The sequence below is a fragment of the Grammomys surdaster genome, unplaced genomic scaffold (assembly GCF_004785775.1).
Source record: "Grammomys surdaster isolate TR1022 unplaced genomic scaffold, NIH_TR_1.0 125603, whole genome shotgun sequence".
Lineage (NCBI taxonomy): Eukaryota > Metazoa > Chordata > Mammalia > Rodentia > Muridae > Grammomys > Grammomys surdaster.
Genome location: NW_021620446.1, coordinates 1,855,354 through 1,870,874, shown reverse-complemented (window position 1 = coordinate 1,870,874; position 15,521 = coordinate 1,855,354). Strand labels below are relative to the sequence as shown.

At 42.6% G+C, this 15,521-nt stretch overlaps 1 pseudogene; it reads left to right on the top strand.

The window, feature by feature from the left end:
• The first annotated feature begins 5,548 nt into the window (after nucleotides 1-5,548).
• On the top strand, nucleotides 5,549-8,334 carry LOC114638460 (annotated as a pseudogene).
• The last annotated feature ends 7,187 nt before the right edge of the window (nucleotides 8,335-15,521 follow it).

Below are 15,521 nucleotides of genomic sequence, written 5' to 3'. Positions count from 1 at the left end.
AGGCTCTTCCCTATATAATCCAGACATTTTGGTCTCTCTCTTCTCTCTGTGTGCATGTGCCTTTTCTTTTTCTCCCCTCCTCCAAACCCTATGGCAACTCCCCTAGCCTTAATCCTTGGTGCAACTTCCCAATAAAATTGCCTTTCATATAACCTAACCTGGTTGAAATTGGCTCATTTCACCAGCAGCAAAGAAATAACCTAACAATGAGAACTGGGCAGGGCTTTAAGACCCAATGACAAGCTGGGAAGGCCTTAGACCCCAGTCAGAACCAATAGAAAGCCTTAGGCCTCAATGAAACTTTGTAGACAGCAGTGAGAGCCTGAAAAAGGACCTAAGCCCAAGGAAGAAACTATAGAAAATGTTGGGCTCCTGTGAGAATTTAAAGCCCAGTGAAAACAGGGGAAAGGCCATAGACCTCATGATAACCTGGGAAAGGCCCTAGGCCCCAGTGACATCCTGGGGAAGATTTAACGCTGGGACAGAACATGGGAAAACCCTTAGTACCTTTGGGATCATGAGAACTGCTTTATACTATAGAGAAAAGTAGAGACCATTTACACTCTAAACGTTTTTAGGTCAGACTAAGAACTAAGTAACTCTAACTAAGCCTAAAGCCTCAGTGTGACTGGAAAAGTACTTAGATCAAAGTTAGACAGTGGAGAATGCCTGTAGCCCCAGGGAGAAGTTGAAGATTCAAGTCCCATTGAGGACCTGAGAAACATCTTAATCTCCAGTAAGTGTACCTTATAAGCTCAATGTTATTCTGACTGTACACTGTGTAAGATTATCCTTGTATTGTTCAAATGCTGACTTCTCTGCCCCTATATCTAGTTGCAGTCCGGAAATGACACTGTAATGCTTACTCTAAGTATATCCTTCAGTGTTGTGTAAACACTGCTCCCCATTTATTCTCTGATTTGTCAATAAAAGCTGAACAGCCAGTGGCTGAGCAGAAGAGGGAATAGAGTTGAACTTTTGAACCAGGCCGTGGGGAAGGAAAAAGAGGGAAGAAAAAGGATTTGGCCATGAGGAGAGGGTTCAGGAGACAACTGGAGCAGAGAGAATCAAGACCAATACTAAAATGCAAGTATCTCAGGGATTTTGGCTGGGAAGCAGCCAAATTAGTTTAGGGGGTTAAAATTGATTAATACTGCTCCGCTATTGTGCTATAAAGCTTGACTAAGTCTTTCAGTCTCTGTCTCATTTATTTGGGAGGTAGTGGGGATAAAGAAAAAAATTATCACTTTTTAAAGTGCCCTAACAACTATTTAAGAAATTTTAAGATCCAGTGAGAATATAAATAATGCTTATATCCCCCCCCCCATTTAAAACCTGGAAATGAATTAGGCCCTAGTGAGAATCTGAGAAAGGTCTTAGACACCAGGGAGAATCTGGAAAGGTCTTAGGTTCAGCCTAGGAAAGCCTTAGGCCCTGGTGATAATGGGGGAAAGCCTTTGTCTTAGTGAGTTTCTAATATGGTATGGCTCAGCCTTTGATCCTAAAGCTTTCCCTTTACTGTAAACAAGTACTTGTGGTGTGGTTCAGTCCTAACACACACCCTTAATCTAAGAGCTAAATAAAGTCAATCTTAGGTCAATAGGCAGAGCAAGCAACCAGCTCATAGGGAATGAACATACGTAAAGAGAAAGGAGGGTCTTTGAGTTGAAGGGTTATAGAGAGAATATCTTGTGTGTTGTATGGATGCATCATCTGTCAATAAAAGCCTATGGCCTGAGGCGTGGGCTGGAAATGGGTGGGACATGTAGGAGGAGAAAGAATTCTGAGATAGAATGAGGCACAGAGATTCGCTGGGAATGTGACAAGATGGATGGAAGGTACCTGAACACAAATAACCAACCACATGGCAGAGTGTACGGTAGAATAAACCGGGTATTTTAAGTTATATCTAGTCAGAGAAGACCCCAGCTATATGGCCAAAGTATTTGTAAATACATTTTGATTCTGAGTCTTGTTTCTGGGAGCATGAGTCTGGGAGGAAGAATCAGGGCCTAACTTCAACAAAAGGTATTTAAGACAGTGTGGAGGAGAAAGCTTTTTCCTTCTAGGACATTGGTGTAGCTTTTTCCTTCTGGGATGTTAGTGGAAAGGGGGGGGGGGGTCAGCTGGGTGCTTTCTCTGATTCTCTGAACTAGCAGGCCTTTATCTCAGGATCTGGTTCCTGCATCTTCATTTGGTAAAAATTAAACTGCTGAGATTTTAATTTTTTCAAACAACAAACCTGTGCAAACTTTTAAGACACATTGAGAACACAAATAAGACCTTAGAAAATCTGGGGTGTCCTTAGGCCCCAATGAGTACTTGTAGAAGATTTTAGACCCTAATGAGAATTTGGAGAAGCCTTGTTCACCCTAACAACTTGGAGGAGGCCTTATGACCTATTCAGAATTTCTATAAGGTTAAGCTTCAGTGAGAAACTGAGGAAGACATAAGTCCTGGAGCATGCCTACAATTTCAATGAGAACATGGAGACGGCCTTTAACTCCAGTAAGAACTTTTAGTATGTTTGTGGCCCCAGTAATTACATGGAGAAGGCCTTCAGACCCAGTGAAAACCTGTAATAGGCTTTATAAGACCTGAGAGAACTAGGGAAAAAATTCTAGGCATCAGTGAGACCCTGGGAAAGTCTTAAGCTCTATAGATAACATGGAGAAGTCCTTAGTCCCCAAAGAGATCTGGAGAATCTTTAATACCCAGTGAAGACATGAGAAAGACCTTAGGCTCCATTGAGATTCTGAGCAATGCCTTAATCTCCAGTGAGAGCCTATAGAAAGTTTTTGGCTTGGAGGGAAGGCTTAGGCATCAGTGAGAATTTGGAGAAAGCCTTAGAGCACAATGAGAATCTTCAGAACACCTTAAGCCTGAATAATAACCTGTGGAAAGCTTAAAGCCACTGTGAATACATGTAAAAGGCTTTCATAAGGAGTGAAATCTGTAGGACCGTGATAGGATGGCTGGTTTTGGTTGAAGAGCTGGCTGGAAATAGCCCGGAGACCCAACAGGTGTCCATTGCCTGTGAGGGACGGGCATCTGTTCCGATGCGCCCCAGAATCCAGGCTCCTGACACGTGGTGTGATCTCCATTTGATCTGCACCTTGCAGTCAGGTTTGGCTAGAGAGGGCGTGACTACAGGCTTCAGCCTCAAGAGATTTCCATATTCATGAGTTACCTAAAGGCAGGGGGGTGTAGCTAAATTAAGTTATTCTTTTTCCCAGCCCCTTTTCCCCCTTCCCTATTTAAGCAAACTCTCCCCTGGCTTAACAGAGGGAGTGCACACCTAGACCATCTACACACACCATGAACAATAAAACTCTTGGGACCCACGGACTTCTCGTATCATTGGGGCCTGCCATCCCCAAAGCTTCCAGCCCTTGGAACTCCAGACCTTCTCCCGAGTGGAACCCCCCCAACCCCCGGGTCTCCGGCATGCAGGTTCCCAGAAAAATCTGTCTAAGGACTTATAGCATCTGTGGTATTTGGGGAAAAGTTTTAGCTACTTTCCATAAGTACTGCTTTAGTCTACAGGGAGAACTGGGCAAAACTTTAAAACCCAGTGAAAACATGAGAAAGGTCTTAGGCCTCAATGCCAACTTGAGAAGTACTTAGGCTCCAGCTGGAATATGTAGAAGGTGTTTGGTCCAAGAGACAACTTTTGGTAGGCCTTAGAACACAGTGAAATCTGGAGAAGTAACCCAAAGTTTTAAGCCACAGTGAGAAGAATATGGGGAAGATTTTAGATTCCAGTGACAATCTAAGAACACCCCAGTGAGAACATGCAGAAGGCCTTTTAGATACCAGTGAAAATCTTCAAAGAACCTATGGAAGGCTTTCATACCCAGTGATAACCTGTACATGGCTTAAGTTCTAGCAAGACCCTGAAGAAGCTTTAAGACCCAGTGAGAACGTGAGAAAGACTGTAGGCCACACTGAATCCTTGTGTAATGCCTTAAACTCCAATGAAAACTGTAGAAGGCATGAAGCCACAGAGAGAACCAGAGGAAAGCCTCAAGATTCAAAAACATTCTATGGAAGGCCTTATTTCACAGTGAAAAACTGGAGGAACCTTAAGTAATAGTGAGAATGTATAGAAAGTTTTAGGTTTAAGTGACATCCTGGGAAAGACCTAGCTCCTCAATGAAATTTTAGAGCAAACCATAGATCCCATTGAAAATTAAGAGAATTCCTCTCACCATAATGAGAACCTGTAGAAGACTGTAGGCCATAGTGATAACATGGAAGTCTTCAGATCCAGTAAAAAACCATTGGAGCCCTTATACAACCTGTGAGAACTTCATAAATTTTTAGGCCACAGTGAGAATTTCTTAGCATCCACAGAGAACCTGTGCAACTCTTCCATATCTGGGGAAAACACAGAGAAAATCATAAATCTCTGTGATATCCTAAGAATTTTTTAGGGTCCTATAAGAACCTGAAAACAGTTTTAAGCCCTGGGAGGGGGGGACTAGAAAAGGTTTTAGATAGCAATGAGAACCTGGACAAGGCCTAAATCCCCAGGGATAACCCATAGAGGGTTTTAGGCCACAGTAAAAATGTGGGGAAAGCATTCAAAAGGAATAAAACAAAAAACAAAACAGAAGACCTTACAGATCCTGTAAGAACTTGAAAAATGTTTAGACCCAAGTGAGACCCTGGGTAATGCCTTGTCCTATAGTAAGAACCTGGGCAAGGCTTTAAGACCCAGTGAGAACATGGAGAAGGCCTTAAATCCCAGTGATGATGTGAGAAGCATTTAAGCTCCAGTAAGGACTTGCAGAAGAAGATTTTAAGCCATACCAAGAAAATGGAAAAGGCCTTCAGAAGGAGGCCTTACAGAGCCTTCAAGAACTTGGGAAAATTTTTAGGTCTGAAAGAGACCCTGAGAAATGCTTTAGGCTTTGTGAGACAAGGCTTTAAAACCCAGTTAGAATGTGGAAACTGTCTTAGACCACAGTGACAACCAGGTAAAGTCTTAGATACCAGTGAGAATTTGAGAAGGCTGAAGTCCCTAATGACAATGTGGGAAGGCCTTAGACCCCAGTGAGATCCTGTAGAAGGTTTTAGGCTCCAAGACGACCCTGGAGAAAAGCCTTTAGGCCTGCTGAGAACACATACAAAGTTGAGGCCACAGTAAGGACTTGGGAAAGTTCTATAGACCTAGTGAATCCTGCCAAAGGTCTTAGAGATTCTGTGAAAACTTGGGAAAATGTGTATGTTCCACTGAGGTGCTAGGCAATGCTTCGAGTTCAGTGAGAACCTGTTCAAGGCTTTAAGACTCATTGATAACTTTAGGAAGACCTTTAGACCCATCCAAAACCTGTTAAAAAACTTACAGAACCTGTGAGAACTTGGGAAATGTTTTAGGATACAGTGAGTCCCTGAGGAATGCCTTAGGCTCCAGTGAGAACCTGGGCAGCATTTTAAGACCGAGAGAGAACAAGGGTAAGCATGGCCTTAGACCACTGGGACATATTGAGGCAGCCTTAATTTCCAGTGAGAAACAGAGAAAGCTTGAAGATCCAGAAAGAACATGGGAAAGACCTTAGGCACCATTAAGATCCTGAGGAAAGCCTTAAGCTCCAGTGAGAAGTTGTTGAAGTTTTTGGCCACAGTGAGAAGACTGGGAATGTCTACAAACCCAGTGAAATCTCTTGAAGGCCCTATAGACTCTGAGAGAACTTGGGAAAACTTTATGCCCCAGTAAGATCTCAGGTGTAAAAGTAACTTTTATTCACCTGAAGTCATTGTCTGAGGCAGTAAGCCTTTGTCTGGTAAACTAGGCCTAGTCCTGGTAGCTTCTAGCCTCCATATAATATTATCTAGGCTTAGAATGTTTCCAGCCTCTGAGACTTATTGCTGAATAAGCTCACCCTTTCTTGTTCTTTCTGAACTCCAGCTGGCTGGTTCAACTCAGCTATTCTGGCTTAAATGCCTCTCCACACTGACTGATTCAATCTAGCTTCTCTCTTGGCCTCTGACTGAATTACTCTGGCTTCATACTAACTTTAGCAATCTGTTCTAATCTTCTGGCTTCTTCTCATTCTGACTCATTCTGTCTTAACCTGTGTCTAGCTTGTTTCTCTCTATATAATTGTCCCAGTAAAACTGCCCTCTCTTTTCTGCATGGCTCACTCTCAAGTCACCTCTCTTTCCTCTCTGTTCTCATGAGAGTTGGGCATATCTGATCCTGTCAAATTTGTCTGCCATTCAATTAGACATCACTTTCAAACATGAGTGCTTCCTTCTACAAACTAACTTCACCTTCATTGTTTGGGATTAAAGGTGTGTGCTAAGGACATGTATGTATTTCAGCCTGAGGGATTAAAAGTGTGTGCTAAGGCTGAGCTACACCACAACTAGAAACAGGGTTTTCTAGTAAACAAAACAATCTTGGGGTTTACAGTGTACTCAAATATCCTGCAACAACAGTGTGCATTAAAGAAGGCCTTAATTCCCAGGGAAAAACATGTTTTAGGCTCCAGTAAGAAGCTGGAAAAGGCCTAAGGCCCCAGTGAGACTTTGGAGAAAGCCTTTGATCATAGTGAGTACCCAGAGAAGGCCTTAAACCACAGAGAGAACCTACAGAATCTATTAGGCCACAGTGAGAACATGAAGACCTTTACATAGAAAAGAAATCTATCTAATGACTTATAGGACTTGGAGAATTTTTTTAGGCTGCAGTGAGAGCCTGGGAAATGCCTTGGGCTCCAGTGATTATTTAGGAACCAGTGAGAACACAGGGATGGCATAAGTACCCAATGACTACCTAGGAAGCTCTTAGGGCCCAGTGACCACATGCAGAGGCCTAGATACCATTAAGAATCTAGGAAGACCTCAGGTCCAGAGGTTTAGCTCAACGGAATTCCAAAGCCTTGGATTACATGGTATTCCATGAGATTGGGAGCAAAAGCTAAAGACTTGGATAGACCCAGCATGGGATTTGGGAGCTGGGGAAGACTCAGAGTCACCCAGCCTTTGATGGGTTTCTAGCATCTGGGTTGTATAAGAATGAATTGTTAAATGTTGTTGTCCCATATTCTGTGCTGTCATTGGCTCTGTGTTTTCTGTTGTTGCTTTGGCCTTATGTCTTGTGTGTCTAGTCTATCTTTGTGTGTTCTGGCTTGGGATGGTATGGAATCCTGCACCCATGGCTCCCATAAGCCAGGCACCAATAGTACCACCCTACCTCCTACCCTGGGTCTAACTGGAATGAGGTTGGATCGTGCTATCTGCAAGCTGCTTTGGAAAAAGTCACTCCCAAAATGGGGGAGCTGTGAGGAATAGGATTTACAAAATACACTGCTTGAGACCTGTAGGCTTGGGTTTTTCAAAACCTACTTTAATTAGGGTTCTTTAATGCTTCAACCTCCCTTCTAGTGGACCTATCAGAGGTAGGGGAAAAGAAAGGTTAATAGGAAATGGGGGTTGTGGATCTGTTTAAAAGTAACTCTTTGGGGGAGATCCAATCTTTGTTGTCTGGTCAGCAGCCCGGTCCATCAATCAGTAGTGACAATGCAGTCTAATTGGCAAACACCAAACACGAATCAGTAGCAGCAGCTCAATCGACCCAGAATATCATGAGAAGTTTTGGGCAAGTTTCTCTCTATGAAGTCACGACAAGCAAAGGTCCTTGACTTGGTACAAGGCAAACCAATAAAAGAGCCTGGTCTCTCTGTTGTGAGTTATATTTCTAGTCTTTCTCATCATCACGTGTCCTTTCACATGCCAACACATTCTTTCATCTGTCTGCTTCAGCAAAACATCCTCTCACTTGCTCCTCCAGCCGAGCAAGATACTACCCAAAGGAAAGAAAGCCAAGGGGAAGAAGGTGGCCCCAGCCCCTGCTGTAGTCAAGAAACAGGAGGCCAAAAAGGTAGCCAATCCTTTGTTTGAGAAAAGGCCCAGGAACTTTGGCATTGGGCAGGACATCCAACCCAAAAGAGATCTAACACGCTTCGTCAAATGGCCCCACTACATCAGGCTGCAGCAGCAAAGAGCCGTTCTCGATAAGCTGCTAAAAGTACATCCTGCCATTAACCAGTTCACCCAGGCCCTGGACAGGCAAACACCTACTCAGCTGCTTAAGTTTGCCCAGAAGTACAAGCTAGAGACAAAGCAAGAGTAGAAGCAAAGGTTACTGGCCCGTGCTGAGACAAAAGCTGCTGGCAAAGGGGATGTCCCAACTAAGAGACCACCTGTCCTCCGAGCAAGAGGACAGTCACCACCTTGATGGAGAACAAGAAGGCTCAGCTGGTGGTGACTGTCCATGATGTAGACCCCACTGAGCTGCTGGTTTTCCTGCTTGCCCTGCTATGAAAGATGGGGGTGCCCTACTTCATCAAGGGAAAGGCCAGGCTAGGGCGCCTGGTCCACAGGAAGACATGCACCACTGTTGCCTTCACACAGGTTAACTCAGAAGACAAGGGTGCTTTGGCTAAGCTGACGGAAACAATTAGGACCAATTATAATGACAGATATGATGAGATCGGCGGCCACTGGGGAGGTAACATCCTGGGTCCTAAGTCTGTGGCTGGAGTTGCCAAGCTGAAAAAGGCAAAGGCTGAAGAACTCACCACTAAACTGGTTAAATGTACACTTAAGTTTTCTGTACATAAATATAATTACAAAATTATCTTCCAAAAACAATCATCTGACATAACTGAGTCTCCAAAGAAACCAGAAACTTCCACTTCAGAGACCAATGGTTATCTTTGAAAAACCCAAAGTCCCATGAGTTTAAAACAAAACAAAACAAAACAAAACAAAACAAAACAAAACAAAACAAAACAAACCAGCAGCCAATCCCATTACAGGACTACTGACCCTGGGAAAATGGGATTCAGCAGCTGCAAGGAGCTCCTACGCTGAAATTCCAGCACTGGAGGAGGTAAAAAAAAGTTTTGTCTGTTTATTATTTTATGTGTATCAATACACAGTGCTTGCTTGTTTGCTGTCGAGCTGCCCTGAATGTGTGAGTTTACTGTGTTCTAGACATCTTGATTATAATTCAGCTGCTACTGTTAGCAATCCATTGCATGTCTGTTTAAGTGTGTTGAAATGTTTGTTTAAAAGTTGTTTTATGCTGTTCTACTTTATTAAAAAGCTGGTTCTGGAATGGGGTAGTAGCTTGACCCTTTTTCAGAGCCAGGCATGCTTTTTTAAAGTCTATGTCTCCAGTCAGAAATTAAAAGGATTATCAAGTGGAAATTTCTGGGTTCTTTGCCAAAATATTTGTTTTCTGTTCTCCTAGGTTTTCTTTTTTATCTACAGAAGCTGTTCTGCCCTTGATATTGGACTATTAATGGCTATATCCAGAGCAGTGCTGTTTAATTGCTCTGCTGATGAGTTTCTCCACTGCTGACCTGAAACGGCTGACTTGAATTGGATATCTGAGTCTGCAGAAGGTCCCCTAGGGTGTTTCCCAACAAGAGGTTACCTTGTTTGTCTCTTGTTGATCTGCATTCATTAGTCCCATGCCAATCTTTTCAGCCTTTGTAACACCTTCGGTATATTACAGAAGACTTAGGCCTTCTCTCAGAATTAGCTTGGCTCTGCCTACAATTCCTTTTGAGATGATCTTGCTTGTCACAGTCCAAACATTTATTTGGCAGTTTGATTTTTCTTAAAACCTTTAGAGATTACTTATTAAAGTTGCATCATTAGTATGAGATCCAATAACAGTCTATTTCTAATCAACTTATCTATTGATGCTGATTTTGCCATTAAGAGACCTTTTTGTATGTAGATTTGGCATTTTCAAAAGCCAAAGATTCAATCAATATTTGACAAACAGGTAACACCTTAGGCCTGAGTGAAGACCTGTAGAAATTCTTAGACAATCTAGGAAGATCTTAGGCTCCGGGAACAATCTGGGGAGGCTTAAGCTCCAGTGATAACCTGTGAAATTCCATAGACCCCAGTGGCAAACTCAAGAAAGCCTTAGTCCTCAATGAATGTTTCTGGAAGGCCTTACAGTTAGATACTGTCAAAAGGCTGGAGCCCCAGTGACAATTTGTAGAAGGTTTTAGGTTCCAGTGTTACCTGGGGAAGGTAAAACAGAGTTGGACATACCTTATTCTGTCAAGATTTTCTCCATTATGTCACTTTCTCTGCCACTCAATTAGATATCACATTCAAACATGGATGTTTCCTACAACAAACTTACTTTACCTTCATTGTTTGGGATTAAATGTATGTACTAAGGCTGAGCCACACCACAACGAGAAAGATGTTTTTCCAGTAAATGACACAAGCTTTAGGTTCACAGTGTGATCAAATATCCCGAAACAGGCTTAGGCCCTGAGAGAATCCGGAAAAGGCCTAAGGGAGGCCTTAGGTTGCAGTGACTACATGATGATGGTCTCAAGTCACAGAAGGGTAATAATACTTTGTGCTCCAAGGAGGACTGAGAAAAAGCCTAAGGTCTTCATCAGATTTTTGAGAAGACCTTTGACAAAAGTGAGAACCAGAAGAAGGCTGTAAGTTCCAGTTAGAAAGGTTAGAACATTTTCTGATCCAGTGAGGACCTGGGAAAGACCTCAGGTCCTAAGGAAAGTATGGAAAAGGCCTAAGATCTTGGTGAGGACCTGAACATTCATTTGCCTACTATACATAGACTTTTGGCTATCTTGTGGTTTTCTTTCTACCCTTCTCCTTCCTTTTCTTTTTCTCCCTTTCAGCACTCTAAATCAAAATAGGAGAGAAAAAGGATAAAGGAGAAAGGGGGTGATGTTCTCGATAGACTAATTCCTGCTGATTAGGTACACCAAGTTACTTGGGGGAAAGGTTGACATTTTCAGTCAAAATATCTAATTTCTTCTTCATGTTTCTTCTTTATGCATGACTACTTAACAAACAAAAACCAACAGCATCCAACCATCAGTCAACAGGCTCCCACTCCTATTATGTAGCCTCTGAAAACTTTCCACAATTCAAAACATCACACACTTCCAGAAACTATCTGCAACTGTCAAAACCATGCCCCTGATAGAGCAAGAAGTAAATCATAGTCACCTGCTGTGAAACAGTCCCAGAGCCCCATACCTGAAACGAAAACAAAAACGTGGTACCAATAATAGTTCTGTGTTTTTAAAAGAAACCAAAATTCTCATTACACTTTAGGGCCCAGTGATAATCTGCGAAAGTTTTAGTAGAGAGTGAGAACATTCAGAACTAGTGAAAGCCTGGTGAAGGCCTGAGAGAACCAGTGAGAACTTGGGAAAATATTTAGGCTCAGTGAGACCCTAAGCAACATTTAGGATCCAGTGAGAACAGAAGACCCAGTGAGAACTTGGAGAATGCCTTAGATACCAGTGACTACCTGGGAAAACCTTTGCCCCAGAGAGAACCTGCTGAAGGCCTTTCATACCAAGAAGCATCTGGGAAGGCCTCAGATCTGAATGAAAAGCTCAGAAGGCCATAAAACCAGATGATAATCAACAAAGGCTTTCTTAGGCACAAGTGACATCTTGGACAGGGTTACAGTCCAGTAAGAACATGTAGGAAACTTGATGTCAAGTGCAGTTGCTAACACATATCTCATTTCCAGGGAGAATCTCTGGTGGGCCTAAGGTCTTGATGTAATTGTCCAAAGCCTTAGATCCAAGTCAAAAAGCATAGAAGGTCATTAGTCAGTTAGAAAGTAGTTGGGAAATGCTTTGGCTACGTCAGAACCTGGGGAAAGTTTTACGACACACAGGGAATATGGGCAATGTCTTAGCTTCCTTCAAAACTTGAGTTGGCATTAGATCCTAATGAGAACCTGAAGATGACCTTAGAAACCAGTGAGAATCTGGGAATGTCATCAGTTCCAGTTATAATCATGGAAAGTCTTACCCAAGTAATAGTATTGGGGAGCCCTTAGACCGCAGTGAGGATCTGAAGAACCCCTTAGACTTCACTAAGACTTTGGGAGAAGACCTTAGATCTCAGGTATAATGTGGATAAAATCTCAAGTTCCAGTGGGAATGTATAGAGGATTCTAGGCTTCAGAATGTTTCTGGGAAAGGTGTAAACCCTGTGCAGCCTTTGCAGAAGGTCATAGATAGGAGTGAGAACCTGAAGAAGGCCTTGAGCTCCAGTTAGAATCTGCATAAAGGTTTAGGTCACCATGAGAACAAGCAGAAATTCTTCAGATATAGTTAAATCCTGGTGAGGGCTTTGTAGAATCTGTGAGGATTTGGGTGGCATAGAATCTTGAGTCATATGTTTTGTACAATGACAAACACATTCCCAATGAGGAGCTGGAAAAAACATGGAGACTAGTAACAATATGGGAGAGCCTAAAGCCCAGAGAAAATCTGGAAAAAAAATTCAGCCCTCAATGAGACTTTGGGAAAGACCTTAGATAGAATTCAGTACCTGGAGAAGGCCTTATATTCCAGTGAGTAATGTTAGAATGCTTGGTTCTCTCCCCAGAGCTCCCAGGGACTAAACTACCAAGCAAAGAGTACACATGGCTGCATATGTAGCAGAGGATGGCCTTGTCTGGCATCAGCGGGAGGAGTGGCCCTTGGTCCTGTGAAGGCTCAATTCCCCAGTGTAGGGGAATGCCAGGGTGGTGAGGTGCAAGTGGGTGGGTGGGTGGGTGGAGGAGCACCCTCATATAAGCAGGGAGAAGGGGATGGGATGGGGGGGTTCCAGAGGGGAAACCAAGAAAAGGGATAACATTTGAAATGTAAATACATAAAATATCTAATTGTTTTTAAAAAGAAGAATGCTTGGTTCTCCAGTGAAGACAAAGGAAAAAGCATAAAGGCTTCATGAGATTTTGAGAATATCTTTGACTTAAGTAAGAATCTGGAGAAGGCCATAAGTTCTGGTTAGAAAGACTAGAAAGTTTTCTGCTCCAGTGAGGACCTGGGAAAGACCTCAGGTCTTAGGGAGAATATGGAAAAGGCTTATGATCTCAATGAGGACCTGAAGAACATTTACCTTACACCCCAGGGGCAACCTGCAGATTATTAGGAGTTAATGAGAAATGGGTAAGACATTCACAACTAGCAAAGACCTGTAGAAGGCCTTAGAGAATCCATAAGAACTTGGGAACATTTTTAAGCCCACTAAGATCCAGGGCAACACTTTAGGATCCAGTGAGATTGAAGACCCAATGAGAATTTGGAAAAGGCCTTAGACATCCAGTTACTACCTGGGAAGGCCTCTGGCCCAGAGACAACCAGCAGAATGCCTTCCATACCAATAAACATCTGGGAGGATCTCATCTAAGTGAAAACAACAGAAGGCCTTAAAACCAAATAATAATCTGGGAAAGGCTTTCTTAGGCCTCAGTGACATCTTGGGGAGGCTTTAACACCCAATGAGAACATGTAGGGAACCTGATGCCCAGTGAAGTACCTGAAGAATGCCTTAAGTGCAAAAGAGAATTTTTAAAAGGTATTAGGCCATTGTGAGAATCTCTGGCAGGCCTAGGGCCTTGATGAAACTGGCCAAGGCCTTAAATCCAAGTCAGAACACAGAGAAGGTCTTTTTCTTTAGTCACACAGGGAACTTGTCAAGGTTTAAGCCTTCATGAAAAACAAGGGAAGCCATTATGCTCTAGTCGGCACTTTGGTAAAATTTTAAGACCCAGAGAGAATATGAGCAGTGCCTTAGAGCTCATCAAAGACCTGGGAAGACCTTAGGCCCTCATGCGAACCCAAGGAAAACCTTAGACACCAGTGAGAATCTGGGAACATCTCTAGCTCCAGGGACAACCTGGTAAAGCCTTACAGCAATTTGATAGCATGGGGAAGCCCTTGGACCCCAGAGAGAACCTGGAGAATCCTTTTGTCTTTACTGAGAGTTTGGGAAAATCTTAGATCTCAGATAGAGTGTGAAGAAAACCTCAAGCTCCAGTGAGAATGTGTTGAATATTCTAGGCTCCAGTAAGTTTCTGGGAAATATCAAAGGAAGAAAACCCCAAGGAGCCTTTACAGATACCAGCAGCACCTAAAGAAGTCCCTTTGACCCAATGAGAATCTGTAGAAGGTTATATGTCACAGGGAGAAATTTTTCAGATATCATGAAAACCTGGTGTTGGCCTTTTAGAACCTGTGAGGGTTTTTGGCAAGTGGGCCATAGTGTATCTTGAGTTATATGTTTTATTACAATGCAAATATAGTTCTCAGTGAGGACCTTCAAAAGGCCATGGATACCAGGAATAATCTTGGAAAGCCTCAGGCCAAGAGAGAATCTGGAAAAGGCCTCAACTTCAAGGATACTTTGGGAAAACCCTTAGATTGCAGTAAGTGTCTGGAGAAGGGCTCATGCTACAGTGATACTATAAGAATGTTTTGTGGTCCAGTGAGGACCATGGAAAGGATGAAAGTCTTCATGAGACTCTTGGGAAAACCCTCAACCTAAGTGAGAACATGGGAAAGCCCTTAAGTTCCAGTTTAAAAGGTTAGAATGCCTTCTGCTCCAGCAAGGACCTACGAAATAACCTAGGTCTTAAGGAGAATATGCAAAAGGCCTATGATCTCAGTGAGGACTGAGAAGGTTTCCCTTCTTCCCAAACGGGAACCTAAAGAAAGTTGTGAGAGATAGTTAGAACATTGGGAAGAAATTCAAAACCAGTGAGAACCTGAGTAAACCTTAGTATTTAATGAGACTTTGGTGAAATATTAGATATCCATTAAAATGTGGTGAAATTCTCAAGTTCCAGTGAGAATATGTTGATGATTCTAGGAACAGTAAGTGTCTGAGAAAGATGTAGCAGACTGAAAAGCCTTTGTGGAAGTCCTTAGGTTCCTGAGGGAATTTGAGAATGTGTTTGGTCCCAGTGAGAATCTGAAGAAAAAATTTTGTCACAGTGAGAACAGAGAAATTCATCAGACAGTGCAAACCTGGTGATAGCTTAGTAGAATTGGTGAGGAAGGACTTTGGGATATTTTTGGGTGGCAGTGAATCTTGTTTGCCATGGCAAACCTAGACTTCAGTAGGTCTGGCAGAAGGCCAGGGATACCAGTAACAATCAGGGAAATCTCCAGGTCCAAAGAGAATCTGGAAAAGACTTCTGTCCACAACGAAACTTTGAAGAAGACCTTATAATGCAGTGAGTATCTGGAGTAGTCCTCAAGTCACAGTTAGAAGTCGTAAAATATTTTGTGCTTCAGTGAGGACAGAAGAAAGGCTTAAGGTCTTCATGAGACTTTTGAGAAGACCCTTGACTTAAGTAAGAAACTGAAGAAAGCTGTATGTTCCAGTTAGAAAAGTTAAATTTTCTTAACTTAACCTGGGAAAGACCTCAAGTCCTTAGGAGAATATTGGAAAGGCCTAAGATCTCAGTAAGAACCTGAACCTTCACCTTACTGTAGACAGACTTTTGGCAACTTTGTGGCTTCTTTCTTTCACCCTTTCAACTCCCTAACTCTAGATAGGAAAGAATTTAAAAAGATAGTGGGAAAGATGGTGATGTTATTGTTAGATTCCTTCTCCTGATTAGGGGCCTTGGTTCCTGAGGACAAGTTTGATCTTCGTCATCAGGATATCTAATGTTTCCTTGT